The sequence below is a fragment of the Phasianus colchicus genome, chromosome Z, assembly GCF_987193195.1.
Source record: "Phasianus colchicus chromosome Z, bPhaCol1.hap1.1, whole genome shotgun sequence".
Taxonomy (NCBI): domain Eukaryota; kingdom Metazoa; phylum Chordata; class Aves; order Galliformes; family Phasianidae; genus Phasianus; species Phasianus colchicus.
The window spans coordinates 72,117,472-72,141,492 of record NC_143476.1 but is presented as its reverse complement, the minus strand read 5'-3'; the positions used below and the strand labels follow the sequence as shown (position 1 = coordinate 72,141,492).

The following is a 24,021-nucleotide window of genomic DNA, read 5'->3' as shown; positions in this document are numbered from 1 at the left end:
ACCAAGCAATCTCTCTACACAGCTTACAAAATGTTAATTGCATCCATCTGAACTACTGATGTTCCAGCACAAACCTTTCATTCTGAGGTCTCTTCTTCCTGATCAGTATAGATATTATATTTTATAGCCTAGAGATGGGTTTTGGGTTTGACTTGCAAGAAGTCCTCCAAAGCAGTTTACTGTCAGAGGAAGTCAGCTAATTTGTGACTGTCTCTGAATGTATATTTGCATGTCCTCCAGTATAAGATCTTACATGTAGGCATACACCAAAAATAGTTTAACTTTATTGCAGACAGGCACAAAATATTACTATTTGTGCTACCAAATAACTGGGAGTCTTGCAGGCACAGCTGAAACAGTGCAGTGTTCAGGGTAATAGGCTTTAGTCCTTTGAAAACTGTTATAAGAACACGAAAAAAGCCAGATACCAGCAATTTTCCAGAAGATTGACACATGGCCAGTAAGTTTCCATTTGTCTACAATGTGTGGATTTACCTTTTAATGAAAAATGAATAGTAGTCCAGGTTTTCTTGATTTTTGGGTTACCCCTGCCCCCACTCCCCTCCCCCCCCTCCCCTCCCCCACACCCTCTGCACTATAAATATTTGTCTATTCATTGAACATCCTGTTAGGTACAGTTACTTGTCCATTTTAGAAGTCTTCCTGATGAAATGCAGTAAGCAATCAAAACCAAATTTTGTACTGAAAGATACTTGTCATTTAATATGTGGAGGATTCTTCTTGTTTGTTTTCATTTGTTGTTGCTGTTGTTATTAAAGCACTAGAATTCACATCAAGAGAACAACTGAACCTGTTACTGACTTTCTGATATTAATGTTCTTCTGATAGAAGAAAGCTTACATTTTCAAAAAATCTATCCTGCCATTTTTCTTATCTACTTTGGTGGTCCTGAGAGCAATATGTGAATCAACAAACTCTGTAGTACCTCCGGAAAAATAAATAAATAGATAGATAGATAGATAGATAGATAGATAGATAGATAGATAGGATATATATATATCTTATCTTTGGCATATACATTGTCTTGATAAGAAAAATAAAGAGGATCTAGTGCATGTATGGAACTATACTGACAGATGAAGATGAACAAGCTGAACATGAGTCAGCAGTATACCCTGGCAATCAAAAAGCTGAACCATACCCTAAAATAAACGAGGCCTCTGGGTAAGGGGAAGGGTTGTCCCACTCTGTTCTGCACTGTGCAACCTCAACTATTGCACTGAGTGCAGTTTGGAACACAACAATGTAAAATGGACAAAAAGCTACCAGACCATGTCCGGAGGGCAAAATGTTTAAGGAGCTATTGAGGTCCCTTGGTTTGTTTAGCTCAGAAGAGGCTTAAGGGGAGGCCTCATGAGATCCTATAGCTGCTCACAAGGGGAGTGGAAGAACAGCACTGATCTCTACTATCTGCTAACAGTGGCAGGCCCAAGAGAACATTAGCGGAGGGTTGAGTTGGGTTCCCTGGATGGTCATAGCACCAAGATGCTGGAGTTTAAGAAGCATCTGGACATCACTCTCTGATGTAAAGTTTGCATTTTGGTTGGTTCCGTGAGGAGAAAGAAATAAGACTCAGTGATAGCTGTAGGTCTCTTTCAACTCAGAATGTTCTGATTCTATGATTCCATGATTCTGTGTTCTTACACTGAGCCAATATGAAAAGTAAGAAGAAAAAAAAATGTATTTGAAAAGGATATAGTATTATTTATATGTTACTCTGCTTTCTCCTTTCACCGTGGCTTGCTGTTTTCACTCCTTCCAGATGCACTAAAGCTAAATGATCCCCCTAACTGTGATTGATTGAGGTTTCTTTGTTTTCCTCTTGATGTACTTTCTAACTTTGTGCTGCCTCTCTCAGCTGAGCAAGTAATGCCACTAGCCTTACTGTGCACTGAATCTAAGGTAACCGGAAAACAGCTTTGATCTTACTTTGCTTCAGCCTGGTTCTTCCTGTCACTCAGCAAACGTTTGTATAATCTAGTTTTGGCAGCTCTGTCACCAAAACAAAATACTTTGAAGTAAATTTTCAATGCATAGCTATCTCATATCTATGTATTTGACAGTGCTCAAGCAAGAGATCCAATTCACACTGTACAGCTGAAACTCTCTTGGCATTGTAGAAGTGCTGTGGAGAGAAAGATATAAGCAGTAAAGATAGAACTGGTTGATCATTCTTGTGAATGTAAAAAGATTCAGAAACATATTTGCTAGTAATGCGCTCAGAACCAGTGGCAAGTACTTCAGGATATGTCCCACATAGCATTCAAGAAGTATGCTTCTTGGAGTTCACTAAACAGGCCATACACAGCCAAGGTGTTTTTTTTTCCATTCAGAAGTGACGGCTTCATACTTTCCACTGGAGCCAACAAGGTAATTCAGCAAGACTGGAAAACAATATATATTTTTAGTTTTCCTCTGATGCACAGATCTTATTTTCTCTATTCCTTACGACTCCTTCAGTCTCTGTATTTGTTCAGTGGTTGTACTGAGCTATCACCATATCTACTGAAAACAGAGGCTTGAGCAAAACAGGTATTTGACAAGGCTTAAAAAAAAGTTTACATAGATTGCTGAAGAATTACCAAGTGGAAATGATCATAGAAATACAGCATCATATAATTATTTGAGTTGGAAGGGACATTTAATGTCCATCTAATTCATCTTCCCTGCAGTGAACAGGGACATACACAGCTCAATCAGGCTGCTCAGAGCACATTCAGCCTGCCCTTGATTGTCTCCAGGAATGGGGCTTCCACCACATCTCTGGACAACCTGTTCCAGTGACTCACCACCCACAGTGTAAAAGACTTTCCTTATATTCAACCTAGTTTTACCCTCTTTTAGTTTGAAACTGTTTCCTTTTGTTCTATCACCACAGAACCTGATAAAGATTCTGTCCCCTTCTTTCCTGTCGCTCCGCTTTAGATATTGAAAGGCCAATACTGAAAAATAACCAGTGTCTTTTTCTCCCTTTATGGAAATAGGGATTTCTCTCAGTTGCATTTCTTTCCCTTGGATATGTTTCTCTGAGCATTTTTCATTGCTCAGGTATGAATAAATAGGAAAAAAATAGGCTATTTGCTTTTGGATAGCACTAGGACATCTGTGAGTCTTTGAGAGAGCTGGTGGTGTTTTGTCAAGGCTTAGAATTTTTGTACAGTTGTTGTAGTTTTGCAAGATGATGATGAGGTCACAACCCCTGCAGGTTCCATTTTTGATTGGATTATTCATGATTTAATTCAGATGTTTAATATCAGCGTGTTAGAGCATACGCTTCTAACTATTCAATCTGCAAATCAAAGGGCATGTCACAGCTTGCTTTAGCCTGCTCTCAGAAAAAGATTAATGCTGTTTTGATTAAAGCATATTTGAGTTTCTTCTCTTGGAGCGATTGATTCTGTTTACAATTTCATAATTAACATTTCAAATCAATCTTTTTTTTTTTTTTTTTTTTTTTTTAGAAAATAAAGATGAAAGTTATTTCAGATACAAAGAAATCTTTCATCTGGTATAAGACAGTTCATTTGATTTTTGAGGATCATGTTAAGGTATCTTTGAGGGAGAAAAGTCTTGCCTCAGATTAGCAAAGTGAATTGGTTCATTTGTAAAATGTGAAGTTAGCAAGATTCATAATTTTTTTCTATGCTGTGCTACATCTTCCTGTAAAATACAATTCTAAGAATGATTGTGAATTTGAAAAGGATTCTGTTGCTACTAAATTTTGATTTTTAATGAAAAAAAAAATCAGTTAACTTCTTTGCTACACATTTGAGTAATCACCATATTTTCATATATAGAGAAGTGTATTACAAGTCATTTAATACTCTACAGCATGAATAATTTTTGTTTCTTGTCCTACAAATGTGGCGATAAAAAAAATTGTAATACATTACAATCAGCTTTTAGAAAGTGGCTTGTATTGAAATTTTTCTCTGACAAACCTTATCCAAACACCTCCTCAAAGGATTTAGCTGTGTACATTTTTTTCTATTCCAGCAGTGCTCTGAGCAAGGACAGTTAAATTGGGTTCCTTAGGGCCTGAGAACTGATTGACTCCAAGGAGAGAGAACGTTCCATGATTCTACAAAACAGTCTTCAATTTTTCACACAAGTACCTTGGTTACGAAGAATGTGAACAAGGCTAACTAACTCATAGTGTCCCAGCTACTGATAAAACAACTTTCTTTCTTCTGCTGCATTTCAAACTACTACAGATACATAGCATTAGTGTCATCAACACTTCTAGAGCTGTTACATTTTCAATAAAAACTGCTGATAATACACTTTTAAAAAGCAATTTAGTGGTTTGTAATTCTACTTTTAAATATTGCACTAACTGATTGGAATCAAATATAGTTTTCCCTCTGTGACTCAGGTAGACAAGATTAACTGAGGATAATACATTCCTTAATGAGAACTAGAAAGAGCAAGCAGTTTTCCAATAAAGTAGTTATTTTCTATTTTGTGTTGTTCAGTATGGATTCTTTAACAGTAACAAATCTGTTTCCACACAACTCAGACCCAGAAAATCTTATCACTGAGGAATTCAGCATAAAATGCCATTCTATCTGAACTATTTTATTTTGTTTGCTGCCCCTTCTGCCAAGGGTCTCTGCATTCTGATTCACGAGAACATGCTGAATGCTGAAGCATGTTTTTTTGTTGTTGTTGTTTGTTTTCTGTTTTTTGTTTGTTTGTTTTGAGGAGATGAAATGATTGCATTCTAGCTAGACCTACAGCTATAGCTTAAGGCAGTCTTTGAAACAATAAAATCAACTTCACTGTGAGAAAAAGAGCGTAAGTTCAAATACAAAAGAAAAATAAATGTGCTTCTTCTTTTAACTACCAAGTTTTGCTTTCTTTCATTATGCTGATTTTGTATATTTTGGTAGGTATAAATGGTGTTCGATAACATGCAGCATCTGATTAGTGATCATTATCTGAGCATAGCATTAAGATAAAGTGCTGCTTAATGAAGATATCTTTTTTTGCTATTTCATTTTTCCATTTCAAAGAGCACTTCCATTTAAATCATATTAACACATGTTAATAACTTTTTCTGATTCAGGTCTGTTACTGACAATTCAGCATAAGAAACCCAACTCTATCTTATTTCATTCTGCTTCAATGACTTTGTAAGTCCTCTGTCACAGATCGTTTATGTTTTTATTGGTGTTTCTCTCACCAGGATTTGTTTTCATACACAATTAATTAGAAAAGAAAATTGTGTGTTCTCTCTTTATTAAGAACATTATTATCATTCTTTCAAATGATAATTCAGAGCAATCCATTCTGATTAAATTAAGAAATAGAGAGTGCATTTGTCACATAGATTGAATGTATGCTCATTCCCTCTTACAGCTAGATTGTTCCATTTCCATTACTGTCTAAATTCAATATTGCTGTCGAGGCTAAGTAACTGAGATAAACCACAGGAGAGCCATAATCACCAAATAAGATAAATAAAAAGAGAAAATTACTATACTTTTTATACTGAGATGCATGAAATCTAGACCATAACACAGTAAACTTAAAATAGAAATAATGAAAAAATAAACTCAGATTAAAAATTTTGATGAATATAATGAATAATTTTTGTAACTTGTTTTACAATTGTAACAGTAAAAAAAAATATAATTGTAATACATTAGCATTAGCTTTTAGATCAGATTCTTTAGGGCCTTAGGACTGATTATCTCTAAGGAAAGATGATATTATGTGATTTACAGACCTATGTGAACTCTTTCTTATTAACTTAAAGAAATATGTGTTATTAGCATTTAAATTTTTCATTTCTTTGTTTTTGTATTTTATACTGTGAACACAAAATCACTTGATGACTAGTACTTTTCTCTTAACGAATTCTCACGAAAAATCTGTGTAGACTATCAACATGGAGGTGTTCAAGGCCAGGTTGGATGGGGCTTTGAGCAACCTGGTCTAGTGGGAGGTGTCCCTCCCTGTAGCAGGGGGTTGGAACTAGGTAATCTTAGAAGTCCCTTCCAACCCAAACCATTCTATGTATCAAAGGTTCTATGATTCATTCACACATAGATTATGTGTACTCACTGTTGGGAGTCATTCACATGTCATGAGTTGTGTTTTCTTGTTTGTGTAATTCATAAAGAGATGTAATAAGCTGAAATTGCAAATGTTTGCAAAGAAAGGAATTGGAGAAAAATTTAGTTCAGCTGTCTTCTTAAGCCAGCAGATAAACCTAGAAATGAAAAATCAACATAGTAACAAAAATTTGCATATCAAAAATTACCCAGCTTCAATAAAAAATTACATCAGTTATTCATGTGCTTTCTCACTCAGAGCAAATCACATCTGCAATACAATTAGTTTACCTTAGAGAGGAAATGGAAAACTTCAAGAACTGTCTGGAAAATTGTTTTTATTGTAGAGATAATGTTATAGCCACGATTTTACAGTGATAAAAGTGAAACAGGATTCATAGAGAATGTCTCTTTTTTTTTTTTTAACATTACCAAATGTTATTTCTAAATGATATGCATTTCCTAAACTTACTTTAATTGGCATAAGATAATCTCCAGCTTAACTTCTGCAGAGGAACCAGGATAGTGCTGCTCCCTGCAATGTTATATCTTGGAAGTGGAGATTTTTTTTTCAATTCTTCAGTCACAAAGAGCTCTATTGAGTTGTTATTCCAACAGAGATCAATGTTAAGTGCACTTTAAATTTTAGTTTTCTTGTGTCTACCTTTTCTTTGTCAATTGTCTTGAGCATTCAAATCAATAATCTAAGCTTTTATTCTACTAGAATTGATTTCATTTTTCTTTGAAGCTTGCCAAGCTGTTAAAATGATGAATTTAGATATAGTGATTGTAAAAATATTTGAGTTTTTTAAGTTCCCACAGATCTGCAAAATTAGATTTGTGACACGAAGGATGCCTACATTATAAGGTACTAGAAATGGTAAGGGAAATTATCCCTACTGTATTTAGCATTTTGTTCATGTTTACATGAACATTGGAAATTACAATTTAGAATACATCAGAATGCTACCAGTATGGTATCATGTATTTTCTACATAAGAATAGTACAGTAGGATATTCACAGCTCCTTAATAGTTTTTCCAAGCATATATTTTTCATATGCAAATGTAACTGATTTGCATGATAGTTATATAATTTCACAATGATAATACCTGGCTATAATTGATTGATTTTCTTCTTTCATAACACAGAAACTGTGCTCAGAGTCAAATCTTTCTTGATAGTCAAGGGGTTATCTTCTTTCTACACTAGGAAAGGATGAGAGCATGCTTTAAAAGAAAATATTGATTTTTGAAAAGTCTATTCAGGATTTCACTATAGAAATGGTTGTAATTTAAAAATACAGGCACTGTCAGACCTAGAGGAAAATAGACAGTATTCAAAACAGATAAGCTGTTCAGAAAAAAATGATTAGGTCTATAACATCTCAGGATTCTCTTGCATGATAAGTTTATGGCCCAGTATTCCCTGAGTCCCCTTTTTTTTCAGAAAAGCATATCATCACACAATACATGTCCTTCTCTTGTTCAAAAACATCAAATGTCAGCCCACAGTCTAGCATTTGATCTTTAACATAGTAGAAAGAATAGTGTCAGGAAAAGATAAACAAAAGGTTAAAAAAATATTTTGCATTACTGTTAAAACAAAGACTACACTAGAACTAAAAGGAATATAGTGCAGCTAACAGACCAAAGTCATTATTATGGTTTAAGTAGAAGAAAAACATTTAACAAAGTTCTGACTTAAAGGAAATGAGTAAAAATTGAATAAAAACAAAACAGATAAGGAGTCATGTTATTTGGCAATGATCTGGTCAAAACTTGTTAGCATCTAGTCTGAAAAACACAGCTTCCATTGTACAGTCCCAACCAATGAATACCAACCATTAAAAAAAAAAAAAAACAGAGATGGAAAGAATGCACAGTATGCCTGAATCCTTTCTGCATTTTAAAAAGATGTATATTCATCTTTTTCATAACACCATCACCCACCAGTACAAAACAGAAAATGAGAACAAGAGGTCTAAGCCTTAAAGCTTGTGATGCTGATGAAAGGCTTTGTTTTTCATTCTGATTGCACATAATATAAGTTGAACTGATGGTTAAATTCCTACAGAACTAGTACTTAATGTTTAAATTTCTTCCACTTGAACACTGATTAAAGACAATAAAAGATTCTCTGAAAGCCTTAGGAACAATTCAAATGAGCAAAAGAACAAATATTTATTATTCAGCTCAGTAGCCAAGTGCTTACATAATCTATGGCTTAAGAGGACTGTTAAATCTGACCAAAATTCTGGAAAAATGACACCTAAGGATCTGCAAACACTTTTCATATACTTTTATTTCCATGTAGGTACTCTCTAATAAGTTTTCTGAGTTTTGAGAGATAAATTTCAAAGAGAATTAAATGAATGAAGAACTAATAGAAAGTATTTTTTTGGTTTTGTTTGTAGTTGTCTTTTTTTCTAAACAATGCATTAATATTAATATACATTTTTCCAGCTCCTGGGCTCTTTCTATATACGTGCTCCTTTGAAGTCTTCTAATTTTTCTGAAATTACAGCTGCATTGTTATAAGTGACAATTTCAAATGAATAACTGAAAATATACTGACACATTAAGTATATTCCCAATTATATTATTGTATTTCTAGCACATAATGAAGTAAATGACATTTTTTCCATTGTCTGTTATTGCATGAACTACAGTGAGGTAATTAGAAAAAAAAAAACTAACAGTATTGTCCGTAGGTATTCCTTGTCAGAAAGTTGAAACAGGGAATGATTCATCACTGATAACAAAAGCACAATTGAGTAAAAATACAGAGATTGTATAAGTTTATAGCTGTACTTCTCCTAGGTATCAAATATAAACTTCAATATCTTTTTTAAATTGAATTAACATGTTTTTGGTGAGGGAGTAGACAGACAGTAATTACAGCAAGTAACCCTTACTGGAACATGGCATAGCCCATCATTGTCACTGTTCCTTGGACCATAAGCACAGCTCAGGGTGAGAACTGAGGCAGGCAGGGCAGCTTCCTTTGCCTAAGATTTAACATAAATATGAGACGCGTTAGAAAGACACAGTTCTTCAGACTCTTCCATTGTATAGACATCTCTGTGATGGACTTGTGCCTGGATGTGAGTCCAGCCACAAATCATACTGATTTTCATTTTTCCTTCTTACCCAGGACAGGCTAAAACTCTTCTCCTTTCCATAAATAATGTTCTTTGGGGTAGGAAAATACAAATGAGAGAATGTGAAAGTTCTCCCTTAGAATGTAGTTTTTCCATGGGTTTTACATGGGTAAAATGAAAGAGATTTATTTGGAGAAGATAAGTACGAACCTCCTGAATCAAGTGCCATCAGATGAACGGCTCTAGGATACACAGAATGTTTTGGAAAACATTCATTCCATTCAGGTGGAGAGAAGATTTGAACTATGATCACCCTAGTCCAGGTGAATGCTCTAACGATAGGGTGCTAAGAAATGTGGAAGTGAAGAGAGGAAGGTAGGTGCTTCTTCTGTCTCGTGTATGGTCAGGAGTTCTGAGTTTGCCAGGCTGAATTTTAAGCATAGTGGTCCCACCCTAATTGGTCATTCTCTCATTCCCCCTCCTCAAAATGCTAGAGGGAGAAAATACAATGAAAAAAAGGCTCATGGCTGGAGCTGAGGACAGGGAGATGACTTAGCAGTTATGATCATGGGCAAAACAGACAAAGTATAGGAACATTAGTATAATTTATTTCCAACTACTAACAGACTAGAGCAGTGAGAACTACAAGGAAATTACAGACTTCTTCCTTCCATCTACTCTCTTCTACCTGCTACCCCTGAGGAGAACAGGGAATGGGGAATGGGGGCTACAGTCAGCCCATGACACTCCATTGCTGCTGCTCCTTCATTCTTTTCACTCAGCTCCACATTCTTTTTGTGCTGGGGGCTCCAAACTTGGATGCAGTACTCCAACTTGGTCTTCATGAGGGCAGAACAGAGGGAGACAATCAATCACCTCTCTCTTGCTGCTGGTCATCCCTCTTCTGAAGGAACCCAGGATACCACTGGCCTTCCAGGCTGCAAGCACATACTGCTGGTTCCTCTTATGTTTTTCATCAACCAGAAGCCCTAAGTACTTCTCAGCAGGGTAGCTCTCAAGGAGTTCTCTCAAATTTCCTATCTTAATTGTAAGATTTTCAAGATGATATCCATCACAGCCTTAATAATTTTTTTTTTTAAGATCTCACAAATATCAAGATCCTATTCCTTATTTGAATGAATATTTTTTCACTTAAAGTCTTTTAATTTTTTTACACATTTGTCTGATGACAACATACATATTTTTGGGTCCCCAGGTTGAGCAAATCCTAAATGAAATGAAGATATTGAGTTCCCTGAGTTGGTTACTACAGTGATGTGACTGCCTGAAAGTTCTTGCACTGAGCACATGCTAAGACATGTGCAATTTATTCTTCCCATGTCTAATTCACAGGAAACTTAGTAGAACTTGTGAAATTAAATTTTCAGCAGCAATGTTAGCAAGATCTCATCACTGATGTGCTTTGAAAGCTGGAACACGATGGATTGAGAATATCATAATATACTGAAATTGAATACAACGATTGAGCCAATAGCAGAGATGGAATTTTAGGTCAGGGCCTGACATGGAAACCCAGAACTCAGATGCTGCTATCAGATCTCTGCACTGCACAATGGACCACTAACATTTTTCGAGATTTTGAGTCAGTAGTGAAGAGCAAAGGGACAGTGCATGAGTTTATATGAAAAAAACATATCCTAAGTACGTCAGTTTTGCCTGGAGTCATCTTCAATCCTCTACCTTAAGCCTCTGAGTAAAAACAAAGTAACAGCAAAGCAAGATCAGATTTCTAATTACAACATTGGAAAATACAAATTATTATTTTGTGACCATGGTAACACACATATCATTTATCCAGGAGCTAGATTGAGACTTGTCCCAGACACTTCTCTTGCTATTTGTCCTACACAGCAGTCTTTTGTTTTGTACAAGTTATGCCCAGAGTACAACAACACCATCCTAAGATATAATTTCTGATTCCTCACATTTCTTGTGTTCAGTATTCAACAGACTTGAGTAAGATTTATGATTTACGCTGATGAGTTTTGTTTTCTGTGAAGGAAGAGCAATCTTCTTCTCTCATAAAGAGAATAAAGACTTATCTGAGGCCCACAAGAAGACTAAGGAAAGGCTATATTACATTGATAATTTGTACAGTAGAAACTCTATAGTGCCAGATTGGAACCATTTTATTTTTTACTTTTTAAATAAAACAAGGGTGAAATCCAGCATCAAGGCTATTCCCATGTTGACTCTCAGCTATATGCTCAGAAAAAAAGAATTTATTAAAACTCACAGAACAGAAAAAAGAATTTATTAAAATTGCAGAACAGTTGAGTTTGTATCCTATATTCATACTAAAAATCAAAAATTTGGTTAAGGAAAATTCTGAAAGTTGGAAGCATGCCAGTACTGATCATTTGTAATTTCACCCAATTGAGAATGCACATCATTTAGCTGCAAAAGAAATTATTGCAGACTATGGTCTCCCATCCATTCCAACATAAATATTAGAATTGCAAATTCTTTTTAAAGCTTTGACAGAGATTAAAGCCTATCAATATCAGCAAAAGAGTTAATGCTTTTCAAATGAAACTCTTACTCCAAGCAGTCCTCAAGAAATTAGAAGTCTTCATTAATACTGTATGCAGTTCCCATGAGAGCTCTCCTCATCAACAGGAATTTTTACTAAAATTCATGGCTGATGAAGAGTGTGCCAGGGGATGGGATTCTGGCCAAATAACAAAGAATGCAAACAGTTGGCTTTTCCTGGTCATTTCTGTGTTCTAAAAGGCAACTTCTGCAGGTGTAAAAGCTCCTTTATCTCTTGTAGAGAAAAACAAAGAGTGCTTGAGTGTAGGCCCTAAGAAACTTTACAGAAGACATTTTAAACAGGACACATGATCATCACAGGAGCCTCTGAGATGTCTTGAGGCAGGGTTCCTGCCTGTTTTCTGTTACTGAAGTTTTGGATCCCTTTCAGTCCTCCTCTGGTTTTCTACTTTTGTTCCTTCTGTGCTTTTATCTTTTTTTCCACCTCTGTACAATCAAATAAACTTTATTCTTCAGCATCAAGCTGGAGGCATTTCACAGGGCTGATAGTATCCAACATCAAATCTCTGCTCTTTAGTCATGCTCCCCTCCTCTGCTTCCCATAATACCTACAATAGGGATAAGAAATGAGAGTATTACATCGCAGAGAATCAGTCTGTTGCAGTGACCACTGGCTTTTCCATGGACTCTTTCCACTACTTGCCATTTCCAGCCCAGGAGGCAGCCTCCTCTTTAACACCAGTCTAAATTGCTCAGTGTGTCCAGGTAACAGTTGTTTACCTTGTGTGCTGATGTAGTGCTCAGTTTTACTGAATTATCTCTGAGGTTTTAAGTGCTACTGGTTTTCTTCTGATTTTTACATATGGAAGGACAATTTTCTTAGGATCCTCTTGCAGTTGAATTCCTCAGTGTGAGCAGAAGTGTTTGTCATGGTTTTGTGATTAGATGGATTCATGTCACTTTATCATTGCTAATGTGTTACAAGAAAGGTAAATTTTGTCCAGTGAAGGTGATATTTTTGTCTCGTTACCTTATCACACATGATTCTAGCTTTACCTGTCAGCAGAAAAGGATCTTCAGAGCAAAGCCAATAAGACAACTTCACAAGCAGATGAGTGGTTCTGCAGTGGCACACACTTGCTTATAATTCTGAGACACCAAACCTGAGTAAGTTACTGAAGGCAACTTACCAAAAATTAGCAAGTTCCTTGCTTACATTCTGCAGGCTTTGTTCAGAGTCCCAGTTCCAGCTGCTCTAGCAGAAGCAACCTTGCCACTTGATGAAGTTTCTTTGCACAAAAACTGTGTGTCTGAGCTCAACAGCCACAGTTCTTCCTTGTTCAGCCATCACACCACATCTTCTGTCTTCCTCCTTTCCGAAGGCCACTCTAAAGCCTGTTATGTGCATCCCTCCATAGAGAGGCCGTTTTGAGGCCAAACAGGCAAGACAAGATGAGAGATACCGCTCCACAATCCACTCAGCTTATCTGTATCTATGCTGTTAGAAGAACTAGGAACATCTGAACTCGTGAACTTGGTCTGAAGGAAATCCCGCACCTTCTCCTCAACTTCTTGCAAGGTGAGGCTTGTTCTCAGCGACTGCTCATCCAGGAGGACTGTCAGCAGAAGAGCCACATCCTTAAATGCTGCATTTTCATGGTCACAGTACTTGTAAAAGATCAAGGTGGAGCCTGCAGGCAGTAACTAAAACGATGCACCACTGCTACCTTCTTGCCTTCTCTGAACCCCAAGTTGAGCTCATCATCCACCTCCAGCTTAACAACATCACTGTCCAATATGGCTTTGTCTGCCCCATTAATTTTGATTGTAGTTGCATCGTTTAGTTGGGAGAATGCAAAAGCATTGGCAATCTCATCACTAAGACACCTCAGTGCTTTCTCGGCTTCTCGACCAGCTGTGAACAGTAAGATGGCTGGTTCCAACTGCAGGTGGGAAGTTTTCAGGTGCTTCTCAAGGAACACATGGGTTCTTTTCCACAGATTGGGGTCCTGACTTTGGTACGTATTTCTGAGTTTCTTCATCCAGGCCCGAAATGCTTGTAGAATTTGAGTATTTCTACTTGACAAAGTTGCATCTGGAAGGCTTAGTATTTTAATCCACAGGAAGGCAAACAATGAGATACTAATTAACAGAACAAATAACAAAGTCCATCCCTTGCAAAATCCACTCTGTGATCCATCCTTTTTGGCCAAGTGCTGTGACAGCTTCCTTGTGCTGGGCTGATCTCAGAATTTATTTCTGCCTGTCGAGATCTGTGATTTTGTAGAACGGTGCTCTTGAGTTTTCTCAAAGAAGTCAGCCTTACTTTCTTTCAGTGGTGTATAAACATTAGGCTGATCCCCTGCTGGACTCTTGGGTTCAGTTACATCATAATCATTCACTTTTTCTTTTGCTGGGCTCTCTGGAAGGAAGGAAGCTGAAGAGCCACCTGCTGTCCTGCCGGCGTGGATCGGTGGCCGGGTCAGGCTGCCCGGGCTGCCGAAGAACGGCTCGCCTCCCTCCGGCGCCCCACCGGAGTCGGGCTCGGCCTCGGCCGCGAACCGGAGGCTCTTCTGCCTGTGCTTCAGCTCTGGGGCTTGCGGCGGAGCCTGCTCCTCGCCGTCCCCCACCATCCCATCCGCTGCCCCGCTCCGCGCAAATTGTCAATGTTACAAGAAAAATGAAACCATCTCTGTGATCTCTACTTAACATCCTATGCCATCTATCTGATCTGTTATTTATACTGCAATATCAGAAGGTGTTAACTCTTTGTGAAAGTCATGTTGAAGATTGTCTTTCATTCTCAACCCGAGCTCCTCTAACCTGATATTAAACATAGAGATACTTTCTGAAAACTGCTCATCAGCACTTCAAATTTACACTGAAGATGAGAGGATAAATGGAAACCACTGGTTACAAACATCAGAATTTTTAATGTGTTTCCTTAGGTACAGTTAAATAAATAAATAGAAAAGTATAATAAACACCTCAAAAGCAGATAATAATCTCTCTAAGTTGTAAATTCATTTGTGTGTGATGCAACTGGCTCCTACCAGAACCATAACTTTTAGTCTTTGTGAGATCCCTCCAGCACACTCGAGAACAGGCTGTATTGCAGCATCTGAAGCAATTGCTACTACAAAGAATTAATTCTGCTTGTCAGAGTTCCTCAGACAGATTCAACGGAAACAGCTCTTTCTCTAATCATGCTTCCAGACATTTTTATTTTCAGAAGTGTCTATTTTTAACTATGTGAAAAGAAACCCCAGGAAATACCTACTAAAAGAGTATGAGCTGCCTGCTGGGTTAAACTACAACATAAAGATAGCAGTTTTTTTTGTTTGTTTGTTTTTTTATTATTATCTTTTTGTAGAAAAAGAAATGCAGACTGTGGATTAAAAGAGATTTATATAAGGTCACAAAAAACAAGGTCTCAATCCTATATTATTGCCCTCTGATAAGCATAGTTCCTAAAATTTTCACTCAAAAGCTGGCACAGAGGCAAGGAAGATAACATTCAAATTGTGATTTGCCTGAAATTACAAACTTAATTAATGTGTAGAACTCCGCAGATCATGGAAGACTTCACCGTACAGCTGCAAAAGGATCAGCTCTCTTCCTCTATGAAGCATTTATATCTATCCCAGATGTATTTTAACGTCTTTCTACAACTGTGGAAATTTGATGACTTTATTAGTGTGCTCAAGACTCTCGTAATTTTGACACATGACAATGTTTTCATTGTCTTAACAGCTCATTGTAGCCAATAAATGAATGTTGACATGTTGACATTTATGAGAGTTAGTTAAGTGCCTGATAAAACTGTAGGTCGTCATGATGACCTGTATCATTTTAACTGATATGAACCCTAGAGAAAACTAAATTTATGGTTATATTTTCATCTCTAGTTTTCTCTGAAGAAGTAATTCACTAACAGTCTCTTACAGTGTCAAACGGTATCACTTCTGCTTCTTGGTACTGAAATTGAAGTAAGGGAATAAGTAAAATTAAACTCAATTTAATATACATTGATCTAAAATTAATTCAGTCTTTTGTTCAAATACAGTTTTTAATAAACTTAACGTCTCCATATTTATACAATAAAATAATTTATTTATAATACTGAAAAATAAACCAGAAATATCTCTCTGATACTGCCTATTTGCATGAATGTAAGTGCCATAGACATAACTCTAGTTCTGCATTATTTGTGTTGTAAGGTTGCTGCGGCTCTAGGCAATTTTAATATCTTCACTGAGTTCATAGGACCATTCATACAGGCACTGATGTGGAAATGCAATATGAAATCTGACAAGCAGGAGCTGCTTATACTGGTCTACAATTATTCAAAGTCCATTGATTTCAGCAGTTACCCCTGATTCATACCAGTTTTGATTAGTGAAGAATCAGTCTTCATAAGTTTGCTGCAAGTGTACGTATTTTCAAAACATTTCAATAAATTTCTGTTATCGCAGAAATGTAAGATAGTCATTAGAATCATCTGAGCAAGCAAGATCTTTATCTCAATTATGAAGAAAATTGAAGTGTACTATGTTAATTTTTTTAATTACTTCTTTGGATGAAGCAGTCAAATTATATGAACCTGGTAAAGTTCTTGGCTTGATGTCTGTATTAGACCATTCTTTTCAATTAAGTAACTTCACTGGAAAATGCATCGAAAATTTCATGCAGCATTCACTGAAAAACAGTCTGAGGCATCATTATTGAAACAAGCAAACACAGCATGCTGTGAAAAGTTGAATCCTTTTTAATCTGACAAGTGACAGGATGATGATTCCTTAATGACTTCTTCATTCTCATCCAGATGACCACTTTATGTAATTTAGCCTGAACTCACGTAAATTTAAAATAAATGCACTATTCCCACCCATACTCTGTAATATTTTAGCACTTCACTTTTTTAATATAAGTGAGGAATTAGGAGTTTTCCATATCTCAAATCCCAGGAATAATTATGGAGCAGTTTGATGTGAAACTACCTAATTGTTCACCTGTTCTACAAGTGCTTATATGTTTGCATTTTCTCTAAGCCCGAGCACCTTGTAAGGCCCCTATATACTAACACTACAGCCGGGATAATAACCAGCCAGCAGCTGGTTCTGAGAGGGATTACCATCACAACCTTCAGCAAGAGGAGGTCACCACTTTCCGAATGTGCTGGGGACCAGGGTATCAGTTAAGCTGTGTCTCTTCAACTTCCTTCTAACACTGCTCTGCCACCACCCCTTGAATGTGCTCTAGTGCAAGTGTTGAGTCTGAACCAGGTAGTAGAAATTCTCCATCTTTCTGCTGAAAAGCTTGTACACTTCAGACTTCCACCCCAGGCAAAGTAGCCTCTACCACTTAAGAGCATACTTCTTGGCAAACACAGTGGAATCATCCTTTCCAATACAGAAGAGGGCATGAATCACTTTGGTAGCCTTCAGATGTCTTCAAAATCATGAACAGAACAAGAACAGGATGAATAGGACCAGAAGATTTTTATGGGCAAATAGCCCAAAATCTGAACATATCCTTGGAACAAGTTGGCAAAAGATATGTGTTTTCATTTTAGTTTCCAGATGAAAGGCAAACACTCGTTGTTGCAGGGAATTATTTCTTAATTACCTTGAGTCAAAAGCAGAGTGTTTGCGTTCTTAGTCTTTCTTTAAAATGTGTTAAAGATGTCTTAGTGTTGACATAATGTAAAAGGGGTTGGAATTGTTGTTGGATTACAGCATGAAAGGAGCTGCTCTTTCTTCGATGGTAAACCTCAGGCAATCCCTGCTCTACATGAGTTCCTTAACTTCTTATTTCAGCCTCAGCAAAGCTCCACTTTGCTGCAAGCTAGATGTCTTCTAACATACTACTTAGAGACAACACCACCCACTTGCATGATCCTGCTGCTGTCAAGAACACAAATGGACCACGAGGGATTTTTTCCACTAGTAAACAGATAGGGAGTGAAGTACCTGAAAGCAGTCTCTAATTACCAACCTTAACAAGTGTATACTTCTCTCAATAATGAGATTGTCCTTCAGTCTCTCAGCAAGCATCTCTGGACTAATGGCTTAATTTTGGTGTGTTAGGCTAGCAAAAGACCAATACAGCCTGCTTGCAAAGGAAGATGCTCTTATATTTTAATGTCAGCATGTGTAATTGTGTTTCAGTAAATGGATAAGTTACCTGGAATTATGTCATTTGGAAATCACTTTAATTCTGTTATTCCCATCATTCCTTCCATTTGCTGACAAGTTGAAAGTACAACACTTTTACAGTTCGCACAAGTCATGCCCAAGTCATGGGACTACCCGTGTAATCTTTCAGAAGATAGAGTCCACACTTCCTAGATATATTTTTTGAAGGTAAGTAGAGAGAATACAAAGAAGTGAGAGTTGGGGAAATGGACTCAGGTTCAGATGGAGAATAGAGAATTGGGAGGCTTTTGTTCATTCTTCAAATTTGAAGAGAGGAACCAAGAATCTCACAGCCTGGGCAACAGCAGAATTAATTATTACGCTAACTGTGGGAAAAGAAACATAGCTGCCTGTAGGTAGCCCCACACTACCTGAGATGCAGAAACTGCCCCCAAGGATATTTTGAATTTAAATGCTCACCAAAAGCTCTTTCTCTTACTATCATTAAAATAAAAAAGGTATTGTGCTGTGCTTAGAATAAAAAAGGGGCAGAAGAGCTTAAAATTGTCTCAATAAAAATGAAATATTGAAATGATTACATCAAAACTGCAGCTACAAAAAACAAGTTGAGTCCAAGAGAAATATTTATAGTTCACATAAGCCACTACCTCATAGCGTATTTTCATAAGTCTACTGTCTGTAGTACTTCAGGGATTATACCTGGGTAAAGGAGTACCAAGAAGCTGAAAGAGTAAATAGCAAGCTTAGAAGAGCAAAAGGATCAAAAACTTGTAGCTACTTTCAAATCAACATTTGCAGTACTCCATCAAAACTTTCTACAAATCACTTACTTGTTTGTCTAGAGAAATAACATGAATCCATTTAATCTGTTAGGGTACAATTTCACAGGAAGTCCAAGGCTAAATCTTTTTCTGCACAATCTGAATTTACAACCCATACTGAATATTGTTTATTTATCTTTCTCCCTGCTTTCCAAAATATACCCAACCTAACAGGATGAAGAGGATAACTATTTGTTTAAAGCAGAATATTGGTTTTCAGGAAATGCACCCATAGTTTAAACTCTAGAAGTTCTGGGAACTCCTGGTGAGTACTGGAAACAATGGTGGTTAATTGGTCAATCTATGTTACCAAGTTTGATTTGGAAAAGATGACATGCAAAATTTCAAAAATGATATGAAAAATTTCACACATGAAGTCTCAAGTATCTGACAGATTAGGTTTCCACCAGAATGTGTGGAAAACTGAAAACTGCAGGTGGTATTCAATCACAAATTAGAAGAAGATGCCTAGCAAATGTTTGGTTAGAGATGGATTATTCTTGTATTCTTGTTGGCTTATGTCTCTTCACAGACCTGAGAATCTGGAAGTCTTAACTAGAGACAAACCATAGAAGCTACATATAAATATCTATACTTAAAATAGACCTCAGACTTTGTGGTACTGAAATACTTCAGAGTTTAGAGAGAATTTTATTGAAAAGAAATTCACTGTTACAAACTGGTAGTGAAGAACAGAATGAATAAAATGGAGACTGAATGGAACAGTAGGTCATATTTTATGGAAATTAAGTACTGCTGTAGAAGATAAAAAGCAATAACTACTGTATGACATTAAATTGCATTGATTTGTCATTTAAACTCAATGCAGAAGAAACTGCTTGTAGCATCACCTGCTCACAGAATAGTAACTGAGCTTATTTCATGGCAGATTATGTTGACAGTTATCACCACTCCGAAAACAAGAAAGTAAGCAGTGCATCAAGGCTGAGTAATAATCTTCATTCTGTTCCCTCTGACTTGCAGTTCCTGAAGACTAAAAGCAGTAGGCACTGCCTGTCAGTGACCAGGGTTTAACCCAGCTTCATTTACCAAATGTTTTATTTCTTCTGCACCTTCAAGGATATTTCTAAATGTAGCATGTTTAGAAAATGTTTTATGCTGGAAGCAAGTCTCTTATTAATTAATTCCCTCATTTTATGTATTAAATACATGCCAACCACTAGGAATTTCATCAGGAAAGGAATAATCTTTTTTTTTTATTATTCTTTAAACCAGATATGTAGCTTCATGTAACACAAGTGGAGAGCTAAGACAAGAGTAATACTGATTGCTCTTCTAAATACTAAGTAGTAACTTTCTGTGTGTCTGTCACTCGTCGCAGTGGAAATAAGAGTTATTATATTTGGTCAATAAAATCTTCCTCATATCTGTTAAGCAAACATTTCCCCACACGGAACAGAGCTTTGGAATTTTTTTTTTTTTTTTCCTTTACTAAGCCATTTGAAGAAGTCTGCCAACATTTTTTTTTTCTCTTTGTTTATGTCTCCTTATGCAGAAGCTGATCTGCTTCTTGCAGCACCAAACCCATGTGTACATATTTCTTAAGACTACCCCTAGCAATGGCAAGCCCTTCTGCAGCTTATTTTTTGTAGCTGCAGTTTTGATTTAACCAAGAACCCTTCCCCATCTCCCTAATTAAGATCTGTAATAAACTGGTCAGACCTACATTTGAACCATTGTTTCTTAATCTCACACTGGGTATACAGATATTAAAAGAACCTCCTCTCCCTCCTATAAATTGGAGTGAGACAGCCTCGGACTGCTGCATGCTTCTTATTCTCTCCAAGTCACAGGGTCCATACTGTCTTCTGGGAAAACCCCTGACAAGTGCTGTTAATCAGGGTAGATTTAGGCATTGGCTAGGAGAGCTATCACTGCAGCAGCCTTTGCTACAGGAGAACAACAGATCAGCCAACTTGGTGTTATCTGCAAACTTACTGAGGGTGCCCTCAATGCCCTTATCCAGGTCATCAGTAAAGATATTGAAGAGGACAGGCCACAGTACTGACCCCAGGGGAACACCACTTGTGACCAGTTGCCAGCTGAATTAAACTCCATTCACCACCACTCTCTGGGCTCAGTCCTCCAGCCAGTTCTTTATCCAGCCAAGAGTGTATATCACATATTCAGTATATGCTGTAGCCCTTATGCCACAATACTTAATGAATATAATCCAGTGTCACTCCTCAAAATACAGGAGGATCACAGAATCATAGAATCATAGAAACACAGAATGGCCGAGGTTGGAAGGGACTTCAAGGGTCATCAAGCTCTAACTTACCTGCCACATACAGGGCCACAACCTCCATATCATAGTAAATCAGGCTGCCCAGGGCCCCATCCACCCTGGCTTTGAATGCCTCCGGAGATGGGGACATCCACAGGCTCTCTGGGCAGCCTGTTCCAACCCCTTACCATTTTCTTGGTAAAGAACTTCCCCCTGATATCCAACATAAATCTTCCCTCCTTCAAATAAAAGCATTTCCCTTTGTTCTGCCATTTTCTACACTTGTAAAGAGTTGAGTCTCCTCCTCTTTGTAGGCTCACTTTAGATACTGGAAGGCTGCAGTGAGGTCACTATGCAGCCTTCTTTTCTCCAAGCTGAACAAGCCCAGCTCTCTCAGCCTGTTGTTGTAGGGGAGATGTTCCAGCCCTCTGATCATCTCCGTGGCCCTCCTCTGGACCCTCTCCAACAGCTCTCTGTCTTTTTTGTACTGGGGGCTCCAGACCTGGACACAGTACTCCAGATGGGGCTTCACAAGAGCAGAGTAGAGAGAGGCAATCACCTCCCTGTCCCTGCTGGCCACCCCTCTCCTGATGGAGCCTAGGACTCCATTTGCTTTCCAAGCTACAAGAGCACACTGCTGGCTCATGTTAAGTTATATTAAAGGTATAATATATTTAAGTTATATTAAAGTATACTGGACACAAACTAGTTATCTAAATGAAGTTAATTTCACTTTCAGTCACATTCTTGAAGGAAAAATGGACATTAACATTTTCTTTGCAGAAAAGCGTAACACTTTGATGTCTTGCTCCAGGTGTGGGTTGAGAGTGAAGAGTGCTAAGCAGTTATAGTTGCTTTCCCACTAGCTATCAAAGACCTGATTTAGAGCAGAACTTGAAAGAAAGATTTGTTTTTCCCACTGCCTATCATCTTTGAACACAGCTCTCTCTCAGTTTTCTCACACATAGTGGATGGAGTCTAGCTATTCACTACTGAACAACTAACTCTGGATTTTGTTATGAAGGCCTTAGTATAATCCCTTTTTGGCTGAGATCTAGAGGAAGCAGATCAGCTCAAATGTAGGAGGCAATAAAGGTAGCATGAAGGACTGAGCGGGGAAAGCCAGTTGGCAGATCCCAATAAATAAACAGATTATTTGACCATGTGGCTTTCAAGGTAAAGGAGTGCAAATACAGTATTTGACAGACTCTGCTATGGACTTGCTGTAGTCATTATAACTGCACAGTGTGGATGTACAATTAAACCCTGATACTAAGTACAAGAAATATCCTGCCTCCTGGAATTCTGTTATACAGCAAGTAAAATACCAATTTTTCACCTAGATTTGCAACTATACAGACATCAGTCATGGAGAAAGAGATCATGGCAAGCTGAAAGAGATGTGAGAAGATAAGAGTGCATATGGGAGAGGAAGAGCTTGTTTGGATGGCATACATATACATACAGAAGAAGATTTTCTCTGTCCTACATGAACTGGAGCAGAGCTCTGTTTGAACCAAAAGCAAAGCATTTATCTGTAACACTCTGGAAATAAAATTCTCAGTTACAGGCAGACATGATTAAAGCTCAACTCAAGAAATTCCATAGCTAAGGCGCAGAATATGCAAATAGGAACTGCAGCCAGCTGCCTGTCAGAGGAAGCATAAAATTGCCAGGAAACGTCTGAGATTGGTAAAAACAAACATACAAACAAACAAAACCATTCTGTATGGTTCCTTTCCTCAGAACAATCAAGAATCAAAGGATATTAGTGTTTAGCAAGTAGTTTTCTTTGCCAAACCATGCTAAATCTAGAGATGCTCTGCAGGTATTGCACTGATTGAATCAATCCCTTTTGCACTTTATATATTAGCTACATCAATTGCCAGATGCAGCCCTTAGGAACAAGGAGATTTCTTCTGAGGAGTGACTGCTAACAAAGAGAGAATACCACCAATGATCTTTGGTCTTAGGACATGGAGGAGGAGAGAAAACTCAAGTTCATTTTCAGTAGACAAAAAGATACGCTAAACATCTGATAGTGCAGTAACTTTCCATATTAAATAAAAATGGATTTTAAAACAAAGTTTTTTATGAAAAACACAGAATGCCAAATTCCTCTGTGTACTTCAACAGGTAGAAGTGGATGTTTCTATGTACAACTTTTATACATCTGGAGAGTTGAACAGATGTGGTAAGAAACACAAAGGTGCAGATGCCCAGTGGAAGACATCAGTTAATGCAAACTGACCACCTGAGGAATAACTGCATCAACTAAGAAGTAAATTACTATAAACTGATGGTCTGAGTCATTGTACTTGTCACTGTTTTTAGAAAACCCTTCTCACTCCTGTTCTGCAGCTTTCAGGAATAAATGCATGGAATGCAGTCTAGACCCTCGAGCAAAAAGAGGTCAGAATGGATGGCTGTTCTACATCTTTTTTTTTCAGCTAGACTGCAGTTACCCAAAATCAAAGAAATGTGACTAATTAATAACAGTTTTCAGAGAGGACAGAGAGTATTCCCTGGCTAGCTCCAACCTAGTTCTCTATTAGCTCCAGCTCCAATCACATTACAGATTCATAGAGTCACAGAATCACATAATCATAGGTATTGGAAGGGACCTCTGGTGATTACATGGTCCACCCTCCCCTACACACACACACATACACACACTAAAATTGGTTCCCTACTGTAGGTTGTACATTCTCAAAGTTGTTCCAGCTAGGAGGGACAAATAGAGAACTTGAGAATGACAGTGGGGCCCAAGTAAGCACTTGGTTTTGAAGGGCATGTTGTCTCCTTTTTAGCACATACTGATTCTTGATTTGATACTTAAGAAGGTATCAGCAAGTGTTTGTGATGGAAAGGAAAATTAGTAAGTTCTAAAGTAGAAATGTATGAATCCAGAGTGTGCTATTTAAACAAACATGAGTCTAATTTTACTAAATTAAGCTTTCAAGGGAAAGGATTTTTGTATAAACATCCTCATGTGTCCACTCTGAGGAACTTTAGAAATCTCATGAATTAAGCCAAATTCCAGTAGTAAAAATTGAGTGAAAGGCTTCAATAACAGAACTTTTGCATTTCAGAGGAG

General features: G+C 37.4%; 1 long non-coding RNA gene and 1 pseudogene across 1 annotated transcript; one reads left to right on the top strand and one right to left on the bottom strand.

Moving 5' to 3' along the window:
* Positions 1–9,475: 9,475 nt before the first annotated feature.
* LOC149913077 (uncharacterized) lies at positions 9,476–23,180 on the top strand. The gene is made up of 3 exons (XR_016462022.1): positions 9,476–9,558; positions 18,851–18,941; positions 23,061–23,180. It is a non-coding gene; the product is annotated as an uncharacterized LOC149913077 (long non-coding RNA).
* Positions 13,096–14,593, bottom strand: LOC149913078 (torsin-1A-interacting protein 1 pseudogene; annotated as a pseudogene).
* Positions 23,181–24,021: the final 841 nt, after the last annotated feature.